The sequence below is a fragment of the Glossina fuscipes genome, unplaced genomic scaffold (assembly GCF_014805625.2).
Source record: "Glossina fuscipes isolate IAEA_lab_2018 unplaced genomic scaffold, Yale_Gfus_2 2, whole genome shotgun sequence".
Lineage (NCBI taxonomy): Eukaryota > Metazoa > Arthropoda > Insecta > Diptera > Glossinidae > Glossina > Glossina fuscipes.
In genome coordinates this window covers 17,238,904-17,253,325 of record NW_023998416.1, presented here as the reverse complement: position 1 = coordinate 17,253,325, position 14,422 = coordinate 17,238,904, and the positions used below count along the sequence as shown (strand labels likewise).

Genomic DNA, 14,422 nt, shown 5'->3' with positions numbered 1-14,422 from the left:
TTTAAAAAAAAAAAAAAATACTTTCCTTTACTTAAATTTCAAAATCTACCCTACAATCCGTTTTTTCTGCCACTAGGTCATGTGCACTCATTCTCAGTCTCCTGAGTTTCCTTTCGTAAACATCATATGCGTGATGTACACAGAAAACATATTAATCATATCACTAATCTATCTAGAGGCTTGGACTTGAAAATCCACTTTAATGCCGATACGATGGGCAGGTTTATGGATTCCACTATTAACATTTGAATTTCAACTTAATTATTAAGTAGAGCGGTCCTTTGCTTTGGTACTAAAAATCCCACTTTCAAAGGTATACTAACACTAGAACTACCACCCGGGCTAATCTTACCTTTTCCAACTTTCAGCTTCCAATTTTTAAATGAGCAGACCTGCCCTACTTTTCGTAGGCCCGATGATATATAGCCATTGCTATCAAAATGAGTGGATCTGACTGATAATTTTTGTAGAATAGTCGCGGACGCAAAAATGGAGACAGGAAGATAAAATTTTCCGCAACGGTTTGCGGTTAAAAAAACTGATCTCCCAAAATAAGGTAGAAATTCAGACATACTCGAAAAAATATTGACAATTTTTCCATATTTCGCTACATAACTTTCGATCCCGTGAGGGCATTTTCGGAAAACTGTGTTCTACCCACGTTCGCCAAGACCGCCCAGCTAGAAATGATCCCGACACATTCACAATTGACGATAACATTTTAATTCCAACTTATTTGCAATTGGGTGAAGAAAGCGCTAATGTGCGTTAGAATAAAGTCTGTGCCAAATTTAATTGGCACTATGCTTATTTCCATTTCTGCGCCTGTGGCGTCTTTTTGACCAAATTACGCCATTTTGGTAGCAAAGCTAAAAGTCGGTAGCTCCTGTGTTAAATCTATACCTTGGCAAACTTAAATTTGGAAAGTTTAAAAAACATATAAACTTTGAATCATTATTGGCTGGCGAAGCACGCACGTCTTTCATTAATTTAGCAAAAAAATTCTACCAAACAACAACAAATGATAAACAAGTAAATGCCAATATTTAAGACGGAAACTGTTGAAAATCGTAAATTAGTCTAAGTATCTAAGTATTTGCAAAAAGACGTCTGAAAGCAGAAAGAAACGCGCGATGGACGCATAAGCGTGTTCGCTTTTTAAAAACACGTCTCATCCCTTAGTGCAAGCCCCATCATCGTAACAAGTCGACTCATAATTAATTGTACATCTAAAGGTCAACGAGAGGCGGACCTTTGGCGACAATGAAGTTGACATCTCAACCGAAAAGCTTCTCAAACTTCGCTTGGGAAAGTTTTACAAAAGCCGAATGTCTCATACATTAAGCTATCACAGCAGACATCATCCTCGGTTTAGTTATTCATATGAAATGAAGAAACTGTTATAATCGTTAACAAGTAGTTTGATATGGGATACAGATGGGGAAGCGAAGCGCAGTAAGACAAACGTGTTAAACTTAAATAAAAATATATTAAACAATAAAGTCATTCCTTAGCTATAAATCTATTTTACAACACATAACGCGCTAAACTTAAGTATCCCTTATGCTAATCTCCTCGATCAAGCGGTGACTCTAATTAGTTTTATTGACGATATTAACAGGTAATGAGTTTTTGCAATTGAGACTTCGCAAGGCATTCGTGACCCTTCACCACCCATTACGATCCAACAAACGACCCAAAGCTCCCGAAAACTATACTGTAGGGAGAAAAGTAAAGGACATTGCTTTTAGAGGGAGAAGTTTTACTCCATCGTTTATAGAGTGAGTTTAGCTGCCGCTTGGAGAACAGCGGGAATTTATACAGCGTCCAAAAATATTTAAGGATTTTAAGAGCCCTATCGAGAGTGATGTTTATCCCAATAGATAGATCTACAGTAGCGTAACTTTAACAATACTGCCCCTATCAAGCCATAGGATAGCGCTTGTAAGATGAGACGGTCTATAGATGATTAAGAAATAAAAGAAAAACATTGCGACTTATAAAAATAGTCGTTTTTAGTCGCGATTAAAGTGCATAAATAAAGTAAATTGTGCAAAGATGATCAGGAAGAGAAGCTTCGTCTTCCATCCCGACAGTGGAAGACCATGCATACCTTTGAGTGATTGAGAGAACTTCAGGTAGAAGTTGTAGTGCCTGCACCTTGGTCTGCCTGGGTGCGATTTGTTATAATTTTTGCAAAACTCTCTTAAGTGAATATCAGTTGATTCACTTTTCCGCCTAAATATTCCGAAAGCAACGGCTTCACAATGCCTTTGCCAGAAAAATAGGAAAGAGATTACCGATGAAAACGATATACATTCGACTCAATAAAGTTTCCTTAACGTATAAGAAAAGTATGTTTGAATTTTCTTGTGCAAGCGCCACGACCTTTATTCTTTTTCTATCAATTGAATAGCGTAGCGACTTATCCTCGGGCCAATACTTGCCCTAGCCTGCTGTAGAACTTCTTTTCACTTATTTGCAAAAGTAATCACATTAATTATTTAAGTAATTAATTTTGTACATGTTAAGGTAGAATAGAAGTAACGACATGTTAAGCGATTGATATCGTTGGACAAGCTAAAGCATTTATTGTATGTCAAGGTTAGGTAAATGCTAAATATTATTTTCTTAAATGTCACAATCGTCATAACTGTGTGATACCATTTACCCATTTTTTTTTTTTTTTCTATTAATTTTTTTAGAAAATTATTCCCAAACATAAGTGAACCAAACGGATAATGTTAGTTTAGCTCTTTTGAATAATTGAAGGACTCATTTGTGAATCTTTAACAAGTTTATTAATAACGTACGAAATACAACTTAGCATTCCATGTAGAATCACTTGTTGCCACATCGATTAGTTTCGTTGTGCATATATTTGTTGGCTCCACACACTTCATCATATACCGATTAAATAGCGTTTACTCATATGTACATGCATATTCGATTACATCTGTGACAATAAATCTCGTGAGCATTTCGTATTTCGATCATAGTTCACAACAAACAATTTTGACATGTTTGTTATTTTCATTTTAGAAAAATGTCATTTTAAGAAAATAATCAACAAAATGAAAAAAAAAAATCAATTTTTTATAATCCACTTAAGGGCATAAACTCGTGTCTGTGAAAAGCACAACTCGTGCAAATAAACATGAATGAACATGTACGTGGGACCTAAGCAAACCAAACCAATACCACACTGTCCAGCGCAATAAATAATGACCGACTAGTTGACTGCTTTAGTCCAATTCAACCAACCACTTAGCGTTGTAGTGATAGTACAGTAGATTGGACTGACCAAAGCAAAAAATTGACAGAAAATCAAATGCATGCACACGAAACATTTGTTCATCCTAATGTAGACAATGCATACGAGGAACGTTATATACCGTGCGCGGGAAAGAAATGAAAAGAAGAGCGAACGAGAGAGAAAGTAAAAAATAGCAACTGAATAAAATACCAAAAGCAGCAAAAATACAAATAAGAAACCAATATTCTGCTTTGAGCAGATATCGTACGGCCATCTTGCAGTCATCGTATTACAATTAAGCAAGATGGTGAAAATTTGCGCTTTCAGTCGCAATAAAATTTAAGTAATTTCCTTTAACTGTCATGCATATCTGAACTTTCAATATTGATTAAGTCTTTCTTACATCACGCACTTTTTACTTTTGTCAATTTCTTGCGTTCCTAAAAAAGTTACAGCAAAGCAGTAAAAAGGAAATAGAAAGCTTTTAGAAAGGGGGTACACTTTTCAAAAAAGAGAGTACAGGCATCCGAAAAGAAGTCTTACGCTCCTCAAAGAGCTAATACACAAGATTACGCAAGATTACCATGACGTTTATGCCTTTGCAATGGGCGACATTTGTTCAACTTTTTCGCTAATGGAACGAATTAAACCACTTTCAAAAATCGATGCGTGGATTTGCGTTAAGAATTCATAGGTAGAGTTAATTTTCAAATTTTTAAAAGGATTAGTTGGATCGAATGGCCCGCGGGTAATACAAGAACGAAGAAGCAAGGTAAGGGTACGAAAAGACAACCAGATAGGAAGACGACGTACGACGTACAGAACGAAATGGGTAAGGAGGCGAAAAGGCAACCAGACAGCAACACTTAGTACATGTACATGTAGCACTTCTGCGGAGAGGGAAAGACAACTGGATACCAAGACGTGTAGGTGTAAGTATCGAACTTCTATAAAAAGGGTATGGAAGCGGAAAGACAATCAGATAGCAAGACTTATAGTACGACATATCGATCTTCTACGAAAGGGGTAAGGAGACGAAAAGGCAGCCAGATAGCAATACTTATAGCCAAACGTGCAGTATTTCCATGGAGGGGAAAAACCAACCGGATAGCAAGGCTTGCAGCTGAACACATCGACTTTTACAAAAAAGGTAAGGAAGCAGAAAGGGGACCAGATCGCAAGACCTGTAGTCGGCAGTGTGGTACTTCCTTAAAAAAGGCAAGAAGGCGGAAAGACCATCCGGTGGCAAGGTTTGTAGCCGAATATTTAGAATCTCTATAGAAACGGAAAGACAACTAGATACGGAGACCTGTAACTCAATGTATCGAACTTACACAGAAACGTTTTGATAAAAGTGTAGAGAAACGTGATGTTAGCCATAGAGACTCGTTTTCAAGCGGCCGTGCAGAAGCTTGTGTAGCCTGATGTGCAGAACTGTATGCAACGAGCGCGAAATGGGCAGAGACTTAAATGAAGAACTAGGTGTGCAAACAAACAGATGGATGAGAGGCACGAGCTGGAAAGTATGCATATAGCTAAACGACGTATTCGGAAAAGAAAAAACGAACGATAGATGAGCGCAAGACCTACCGAAAAAATGAATGTGTCTGGCTTGATTTCCAAATTTGTTGCAAACGAAATAACAAAGGTAGTGTAAGACGATAGTTAGAATTCATTTCGTATACTAATGCCAATAAAGTCAATTAACTGAGCAGCACGCTCACAATGAAAGAAAATACCTATACAATTCAGAGAAACATACAACTTCGTATACTTTCTCACGAAATCAGACAACGTTTGAAAATTTATGGTTGAATGTGGAAAAATTAAAGGGAAACGCCATCATTGCTGAACGTAACGTGGAATTGTGTGCATATAGTGCGCGCCTACCCAGCGTAGCTGTGCTGAAAAAACAAAACCATTAACAAAAAAATAAATAAATAAATAAAATCGAATAAAAGAAAGACGAACACATACGAATGAAAGCAATTTGCATGCCAAGCAAATATGAATAACTAACGCGTAACTATTCAGATACGCAGACAAGAAATATGTCTTAAGAAAATAAAAAACTATTTTTACAAGAAAAATTTCTTTCCGCGTGTAATACGTACGCGTATGTGTAATTTCATGAAAATATGATTTTTCCAGAAACAAAAAAGAAAAAAAAGAAAGAAAATGTTTCAATAGAATTAAATTTTAATACGACGCTAAAATGTTCTTTATATTCTATCTAAAAGTGATATTAAAATGAAATGAAAGTATCTTGGGAAAGTATCAGCAAAGTTTCTTTATGCCTCAATAGATAACTTAATTGTAATAATAAAAGTTTAAGAAGAATTATGCAAAGTTTTCGTAAATTTCATTCATTTCTGAATACGTTTTAAAGGATTTTATTTTTTCTTCTTTCAAATTCAATTAAACAAGAAAATGCTTTCCAATCCTATTACAGACCTCATGACTAGTCAAACATCAGCAACAGCCCTAAAGTTTATGTTGTTTTTTTCAAAGTAATTTTACACGGTTTCGTTAAACACAAGTAAGCTTTTATAATGTAATAATTTGTAATAATTCCTAACAAACAGAAAAAGTTGAAAAAAATTTAATTAAAAACTCAATTACACTATCACCAGGAAATCACCTCGAAGCACTTTTCAAATAGCTCTCATGCACATATTGTAACACAAATACCAAAAAGCATTCAAGTTTTCTTAACAAATGGAAAATGCATTGTAGCAACACGTTTATGTAAACATAGTATGTACAATAGCATCTATCAACTTCATAATGCGGTAGAATTATGAAACATTTATGGATTCTTAGCATTCTCTTCCGTTTAGAACTCTTTTATCTATCATAAACTGTCATACAATGAAAATCGAGCTATTTGCCTAATGACCTAAATTGCTTTGCGTGATTTTTTGAGGACATCATCTTTATCGTTTATAAAGAAGTTATAAGCTCATAGGCATAATTTTCGTTCAGTTCAATTGCTCCTATCGTCACAAGGGGGCGTGGGGGTGAAGCTACTGTAACAGTTCAAAAGAAAACGTATTTTTGGCATTTTTTGCTAGATGCTAAAAAAGGCAACAGAGCAATGATATTCGAGGAGATTGCTAAGCGCATTGTGAAATATTTAAAAATTTATCTAAATTTAAACCTAAATGAAAAAGATTATCTAAATACGTGAGCCAGCTTGCCTCATAAAAAAAGAGTAATGAAATAATAATATACCAGAAAATTATTTAATATATAGATAAATAATAAAAAATGGCAGCACCAGAGCCAATCTGCTGGGGCACTGTCAATTTCAGAGATTCTAGGACAAAAAGTGTAACGAGTCCAAATCTGAATCCAAAAAACAAAAGCAAATCATTTCACCTAAATACTTGCAGTCAGCGCACAACGTAGGTTTTTAGAATAATATTATGTTCTTTTATTACAATAAATTTTTTATTATATTCCTTTATTAGTCTGCAATTCAGGCACCCTAAAAATGCCCTTGTATATTCGAATTTTGGTCCTCGTTCTCTTTTCTCGAAAACTTTATGCCCGAAAGAACTTGTCTTGCATTAATAATCAACAATAAAAATTCCACCCTGATTTCTCAACAGAAACGTTCAGCATCATGTCTACTCAACCGTCTTTTCAGAGTAGCTTCTTCTCTAGCGGCTTTAAATTAGCATAAACACTTTCTAGAGTCATTTGTTAGCATATTAGAGAAGTTAGAAATCAACAGATAAGAAGGTAGGCTACAGCTACGTACCCAGCAGAAAGTCCTTTTGGAGCGGTTAAGGAAAACTTGTGAATTTCGAGCAAACATATTCTCTCTTGTAGTGAGTTCCATTTACATACAATCTAGACGATTAAAGCTATCTCTTATGCGAACAAATAATAAATACGACTGAACAATCTGCTGCGTAGTTTCCCCACAACAACCTATGGCGGTTTAACGCATTCATCTGCTTTGCGTGTTTCGAGCTTCTAGAGAGCCAACATCCCAAACATACGGTACCCATAAAAATATCAGATATATGTAAAGAAAAGTCAGCGCTATCGAGAGTACCAGTGTTTACTACGCAAAAAACGCGAAAGCGAAGCAAAGAAGCTTCCAATGCAGGCACGTACTGTTCAATATTTAAGTACACTGTAAGGTCCATTTCGAAGTTAACGCACTTAGTAGAATGTTCCGATGATGAGTCGATTTCGTTTTTAAGGCGTGACGCAAAAATTACCAACGGCGCATGTCGAAACTTTGTTCCGCGTCCAACTTCTTTGAATAAAACTTAAGTCCAGCAACTACATGCTTTAGTTCCCCCCATTTCTGGACTGTCAAAACGAAAAGTTTTTAATGCCAAACCATTCTCCTCTTCTCAGAAATACTTTCTCTTCTCGAGCAAATGTGTTCGTTTCCTTTCAGTATTATGAGGTATAATTTCGACAAACGACACTGTCGATTCTTATTCTAATACAATTTAATCCTTCAGCTTCCGTTTGTCATTTGACTGCTGTCTTTTGTTTGCTATATCTAACAGTATATTCACCTGTTCTTTTCCACATAATCACTTAAACTCCTATTAAAACGTCTCTCTTTCGTTCTATTCTTTTACGCATCATACAAAAAATATAATAAAATTCTTAAACTTACTACAATTTTAGAAATCGTTTATGACAGCAACTATTTAACTATGCGTAACTCAAAACTATACCGTATGCCTTCCTTTTACCGTACGCACACATTCCGTCTATTACCCTAACAGAAAGCATATTACTGCTGAAAAGCGAGTTGCAGTATCTTATCGCTTTGTTTTCAAACTCCTTACCGTTCTTAAGCAAAACGCTATTGTTTTTCCTTTTTTTCTTCTCGTAAATTCAATGCAAATTTAGGTATTTACGCACAATATCCCGCAGTTTTTGCCTTAATATCTATTTAACTTTTTGAAAGCTTGGGAAACTGATAATGATGGATTTTGTTCAAAGTGAATCACTTGCCTTTATGGCGCACTATTTATCAGACTGCAACCCAAACTTGCCTTTTCTCCAAACATTTCCGTAAATTCAAATTAATCTTTAAAAAAAATTGTTCCCGACGTGCAGGTAAACTAACTGGATAAAGCTCGTCATTAAAGTCGTTAATAGATTACAATGCGCTGAAATTAAGAATTAAATAAAAATTAAGAATTTTATAAAATAAAAATTAAATATCGAAAACAAAATAATTATACACTACACCCACACCACTCTTGGTACAAAGGGTATATTAATTTAGTATGAATGTATGCAACACCCAGAACGAGTTGAGAAGGATGTGCCTTTTATTTTATACTGGCGGACTCCGAATCACTTTCTGAATCGATTCAAACTTACCCGTCCGTCTCTCCGCCTCTTTGTGTCGTGTGCTTGTGTCCAACCTAAAGGTCGCAGACAGGTGCACAAATATGCTTAACAGGAAGTGGTTTCATCTCAAAAGGCTCTAAATGTTGAATATATGTGCATAAAATTAATTATAGTAACACATATACTTTTTGCAATAAATTCACTAAACCTATACCTAACTACTTTCACAAACGAACTATAGAAATTTATATTTGTTGCAACGACAGCGAAATCAAATAATAGAGCTTACCAAGGTAATTTTGGAATCTCACACTCTTTCTATTTAGTTCACATTTACACATGCGTATATGCGGTTTATTTATAAGTCATAAATCATAAGTATACAAGCGGGCACGGCGTATGAGTGATATTAATTCATAACAAATTTAAAAGAATTTATAAGAAATTAGTTGTGCTCTTAAGAGTGTGTTCACATATGACTTACAATCTTACGGATTTAGTTCTCTCTCGTAATTTCTACGACTGTGAAAATACTGATAAGCAACAAGCACACCACCAGACCAACACTCCCTTAAAAGCGCATTAAACAAAGTTCTTTAAATTTTAAGTTTCTTTGAAACCGGACCTTGGATATACGAGGTCTTTGTTTTCTTCGCATTGAAACTAAATAAATTTTCATTGATTTACATGCTTACTATTACCATAATATCATGATGATCTTAATCAAAGCATTCAAATAGTTTGTTGTATTCATTTAGATACCTACACCTTCTTTACATTAAAACGCTTTCAATGCGATTGAATACCATAACCTTGAACGCGTATCTATATGCCGAACAATTTAATTGAGGTTTTGATAATGTGTTCGAACTATATTCTGTTTAACGTGAATTTCAGGTACCCTTCAATTCGAAGAAAAATTTACTTACCTGAGATGGATTATTGCTATTGTTATTATAGTGTTACAATATTATCATGGAATGGTTCAATTTATATTTCCTGGCGCTTTATTACTTCTACTGCATTATTAGAACCCGTTAGAAGCCTAGCAGTCTAGCAGCCATTAGTCATATCATTCGAAGTAATACATAGGCCTTGAATTATTGATTTCCTGTTGATTAAATACTAAAGTTATGTTATAGCAAAATGTTTTCGTTGATTATTTTGCCCTCTTTGGAATTTCAGTTAGTCAACAGACAGACACCTTATATACCATTTATTGATTTTCTGTAACACTTTACGATTACAAACTTTATCTAATAACACCTAAACAGACAGACGGACCAATTTAGATTCTTATGCCGATCAAAAATAATTCTTTCAACATTTCATTCATAGTTCGCATTTCTGTACGTTACAAGCCTAATATTGCACTTGTTGGACCTTCCTACCCAGACAGCGAGTAAAGAAACGTAGTGGCCATCATTTTAGGGCATTTGCCTTAAGAAATTTTAGGAAATTTCATTTAAAAGTAATTCATTTACAACGATTTATTATTTAATTTCTGTAAATGTTGATATATTTGATTGACACGTAAACGTATTGATTTTGCTTTATGCCATTTACTTTTAAATAAAGCGGAAATGTTAAAGCATTAGCCCATTCAAAAGAAAAGGCAATGTAAAGGAAACCCCATACGTTGAAGTTCCGCAAGTAATTGCGATTCTCTTATTAATATTACATTAATCAAACAAATGTGAAGTTGCCACAGTTAGTTATTACCTTAAAATAAATATGTTTCCTATCTACGCATATTCCATCATTAATGTTATATGACGGACGTAATAAATTTAGCCCGAGGACCAGAGGTGTTCGATTTTTGGCCGGTTTTGTAAGAAAAATTTACTTTCTTCAAAGTTTCTTGGGATAACTTAGTTTGGTTGATTAAGCCGAAGTTTCTTTACACAGATCTATACGAAATATTTTTATAAAGCTTAGCTTGGATCTGCCTTTCTTTGTTGCCAAAATGTCTTCCTTTTGATGGATTGGATAAATGGCAGATTTGTTGATATATTTGTGCAACTAACACATTAAGTCGACTAATGCGTACGTTATATACACTGCTATTGCTATTTTACTTATTTAATTACCGCCACAAATAACTGATGGGTTACTTAATCCTAACACTACTAGCGCACTACTAGCACGCTACTGAATGTTTAAAAATAAAAGCATGAATGGGCGTTTGTTTAAAATCTGTCCGAAAGTTCTTCATCGATTGGATTGAATTGGGTTGCAACACAGCGTTGCATTCACATAGAGGCCGGTTTTTGCATACATTTCCGGCAAATTCCAAAAAATTCCCCTATGAATTCTATAAATGAATTCCATGCTTCACAATTTAAGATGTTAGTCACGCGAGTGCATTAGGTAAGGAGCAACAGGCCTATTGGTAAACTGTGTAAAACTTGATAAAGGTAAGCAGGAAGGCAGAGATCACGCGCCGGTTAGTGAAGTCAATATTTGCGTTAGCTCTTCTCATGCATGGAAGAGCGCTTCATATCAGATCAGCCGATTGGCAGATGGATAGGTTATAGCCGAGTTTTACTGAAGCTATTGCCGGTTAGTTTCAGACTTTTCGCCTATTTCTTGGGCGCAGGAAATTATTCCGAATTATCTCAGTCGCGATAATTATTGCGAAATTGGTTCCCCATAGCTCTTTAGCTTCTTTCAAATTTTCAAAATTCTTGCAGAATTGTCAACGAAAAAGAAGGAAGAAAAATTTGAAATTTCAGTTTAGCCAAGAATGTGTTGTTTGTTAGCAAAGAGCAAAGCTCTTCAGTTAATTGACCTGGTCCCACACTTGCTTAACTCGTTAGGGTTGCTTCGTTACTACATATCGTCTGTTCACTTTTTGACGGCATGTGCATATATTTAAACACGTATAAACGAGTGTAGCTGGTCGGTAGTTATTGTTAGCAAAGGAAAAATATCTTTTTAGCACTTGTAAGTATTCCTCTATGATGCATCGCAATAAATGCCCATAGACATGAGAGTGGTACGAGAAAGGGTAAAAATTTAAACCAAAAAAGAGATATAAATTTTCAAATAAAACATTAAAGATTGAATATAGTTTTAGTTTTTTTATATTTATAATAATGCATTTATTTTAGGATTTACAATAATGCGACCGAAAGCATTTTCCTGCTGGAGAGATGTGCGTTCCTTAATAGTGAAAATAATTTCAATTTGTTTTAAATCCCTCCTTTTGTACATACAATGCTTGCGCATTACACTTGCGTAATGCTGTTGTTAACACTTTCTTTACTTTCATTATATATTTATTTCTATACGACTTACGACTCTTTCCCCGTATGTGTGCCCAACTAACTAAGCATTTGCTATTGTTCTGAAGCATGCACAATGTGTAAAATAACAGTATCAAGAAATTGAACACAATTTCCTTTCATGCATTAAAAGACCCGAAACAAATGCCCGCACGAATTTTAACATTTACTAAAATTTATTGAAAATCAATAAAACTCAATTCTCTCTTGTATGTACGTACGGCTCTTGCAATAAAATCATAAGCGTAATGGAAACAAACTTTCTATTTTATTATAGAATTATTGAGTAATATTTAATGAGTTGTAAATTTGTTTGAGTAAACAAGGAAAAATTTAGCCTACAGCACAAGTGCAGTTAAAAACTAAGACTTCAATGTTCGTTTAAGGTTTAAGTTTTAAGGGCCCTAATAAAAAATGTTTGTTTGAATTTCCAACCGCTTCAAAAAATAAATAAAAAACATTTAAAAATTTTTAAATTTATTTTCGAGGCATTTGTGGGTATTTTTTTAGCGACTTAAACTGCGGTGTGGCCTTAGAGTTCCCTTTCATCTTGCTCGGCTGTACAATTGATGAGTGTCATTTATGAATGCATATTAACTTAAGCTGTGTTCTCGAATATATCAGAGCTCGGCTGGCAATCAGAAGCAGCTAACAACAAGCTTGGCCAAGTCAACTTCGAATTACTTTCTGACTAAAACTGGATCTACCGCATGGGTCAACATGACCTTTTCAGAGCTTAAAAACCATGCAAACCATGCAAAGTCATAATATTTGTTGATGATTTTTATTTATTATTCTTTTTGTTGAGTTTCAATTCACTTATTTATCCAAATAATTTGCATATTAACACTAGGTATTATACACAGGACATATACTTTTTGATTTCGAATTATAGCAGATGCTTGCATATTTTCTGATCATTTTTTCACTTGAAAAAGCAATTTATTGGGAAATATTGGTAAAACATGTATCAATCAAAATATTTTCCATCATTTTGTGCCGTACCGCGAAAGCGAAGAGGGTGACTTTGTTAACCGCTATTGCTTGTTTTTTTGCAACAATACATCGTTCAATTTGTTCAACTGACATCAGCAGGCATCTGCAATAACGGTGTTATTCGATTTTACAAGCGAGTAATACACCGCACCTTCCTGATTCCACTATATGCACAGTCAAACTTTATAGCCATGAATAGTTCGCTTCGGTGTCGATATGGATGGCTCTTCTAGACGAACTCATGCCGTTTTGTCGTTGGCATTGCCATGATAGATTCACTTGTGACTCTTCCTTTTTTTGCCTGGTAAGCACCGCAATGTTGGAGCAGTTGCTTTATCATCCTCTTGAAACAGTTGCTTTATCGACTCTTAAGCTAAGTTCGAAGGTTTTTTGAGAGTTTGAGGTGTGTTTTTGTCCAACAAATCTTGGAAGTCGTTGTCTAAGAACTTTCTTGGACCTAAAGGCCGTTCCTTGTCATTGATCTTAAAATCATCACTTTTGAACAGTTGAAGCCAAAATTAACGATTGAGACATGATCAAGTGCTATCCCCATAGACCTTTAAAGTGTTTTACAGGCTTCGGCAAAAGATTTCTTCTAATCAAACAACAAGAGTAATGAATATCAAAAATGCAATTTTGATCATTTTGATCATGATTAGCGTCTGCATACATTCAACAACTCAATAACAGTAAATGGAAAACTGTTTTTTTTTTTTTAAAGAAATGATTTTGACCATCGCGTTTAATCGTTGTGTACGTATACACTTTGCATTACTTTTTTGATCGATAGATCAAAATACATGCAAGCACCTAATAAGATTATAAAAATAATAAACAAAAAAGAATAAGAACAAATTTGTTTGTTGATGCAAGTTGAAGCAAAAAAAAAAAAATAAATAAAGAAAAGCGAAAAACAGATTTTGATCATCTATTGGCTAAATACGCGAAATTAAAAGTCTTTACGTATAAAAGGTGCTTGCCTGTTATATTACGTTTAAAATTGGCGATAACATGAATTTCCTTTCATATTCATTTCTAACAGTTTTTATTGAATTTTTTTTAATTTTTTTTTTATTACTTTAACATCACAAAATTCGCGTAAAGAGCATGTGTTTTGATATTATTATTTGTTATCTTTTTTTTTTCTAATATTATTCTTCTGATTTTTGTTTTGTTTGAAAACTGCTTTTTTTTTTTTTCTTTTGTAATTTTTTTTTTTTTTAGTTTTTTTTTTTTTTTTTTTTTTTTTTTGATTTATGAAAGTTTAGAAAAAACAAATTGTAGAGCTGAGTGTTAAAGGAATGTTTAAAGTGAATTAAATTTGGCTGATGTTGTTTTTATGCTGTACTTCTCATGTTCTCATGTAAACAATTTTTTGCACAAATCCACCAAATCAAAGCTTAATGTTGAATAAAAGTTTGAATGACAGCAGCTAGCGTGGCCCAAATACAAATGCGCATATCAATTAGTTTTAACTATAAAAGAAACAGAACAAATTTTTATCAACAAATTTCATTCTGCACTCTATGCTAACAGAAGCGAACGT

The 14,422-nt window shown here is 34.3% G+C and overlaps 1 protein-coding gene across 6 annotated transcripts in view; it reads left to right on the top strand.

Moving 5' to 3' along the window:
• The window catches only part of LOC119633814 (slowpoke-binding protein), a 106,901-nt gene that overhangs the window by 53,228 nt on the left and 39,251 nt on the right, over positions 1-14,422 (top strand). The gene's annotated exons all lie outside the window — the stretch shown is intronic.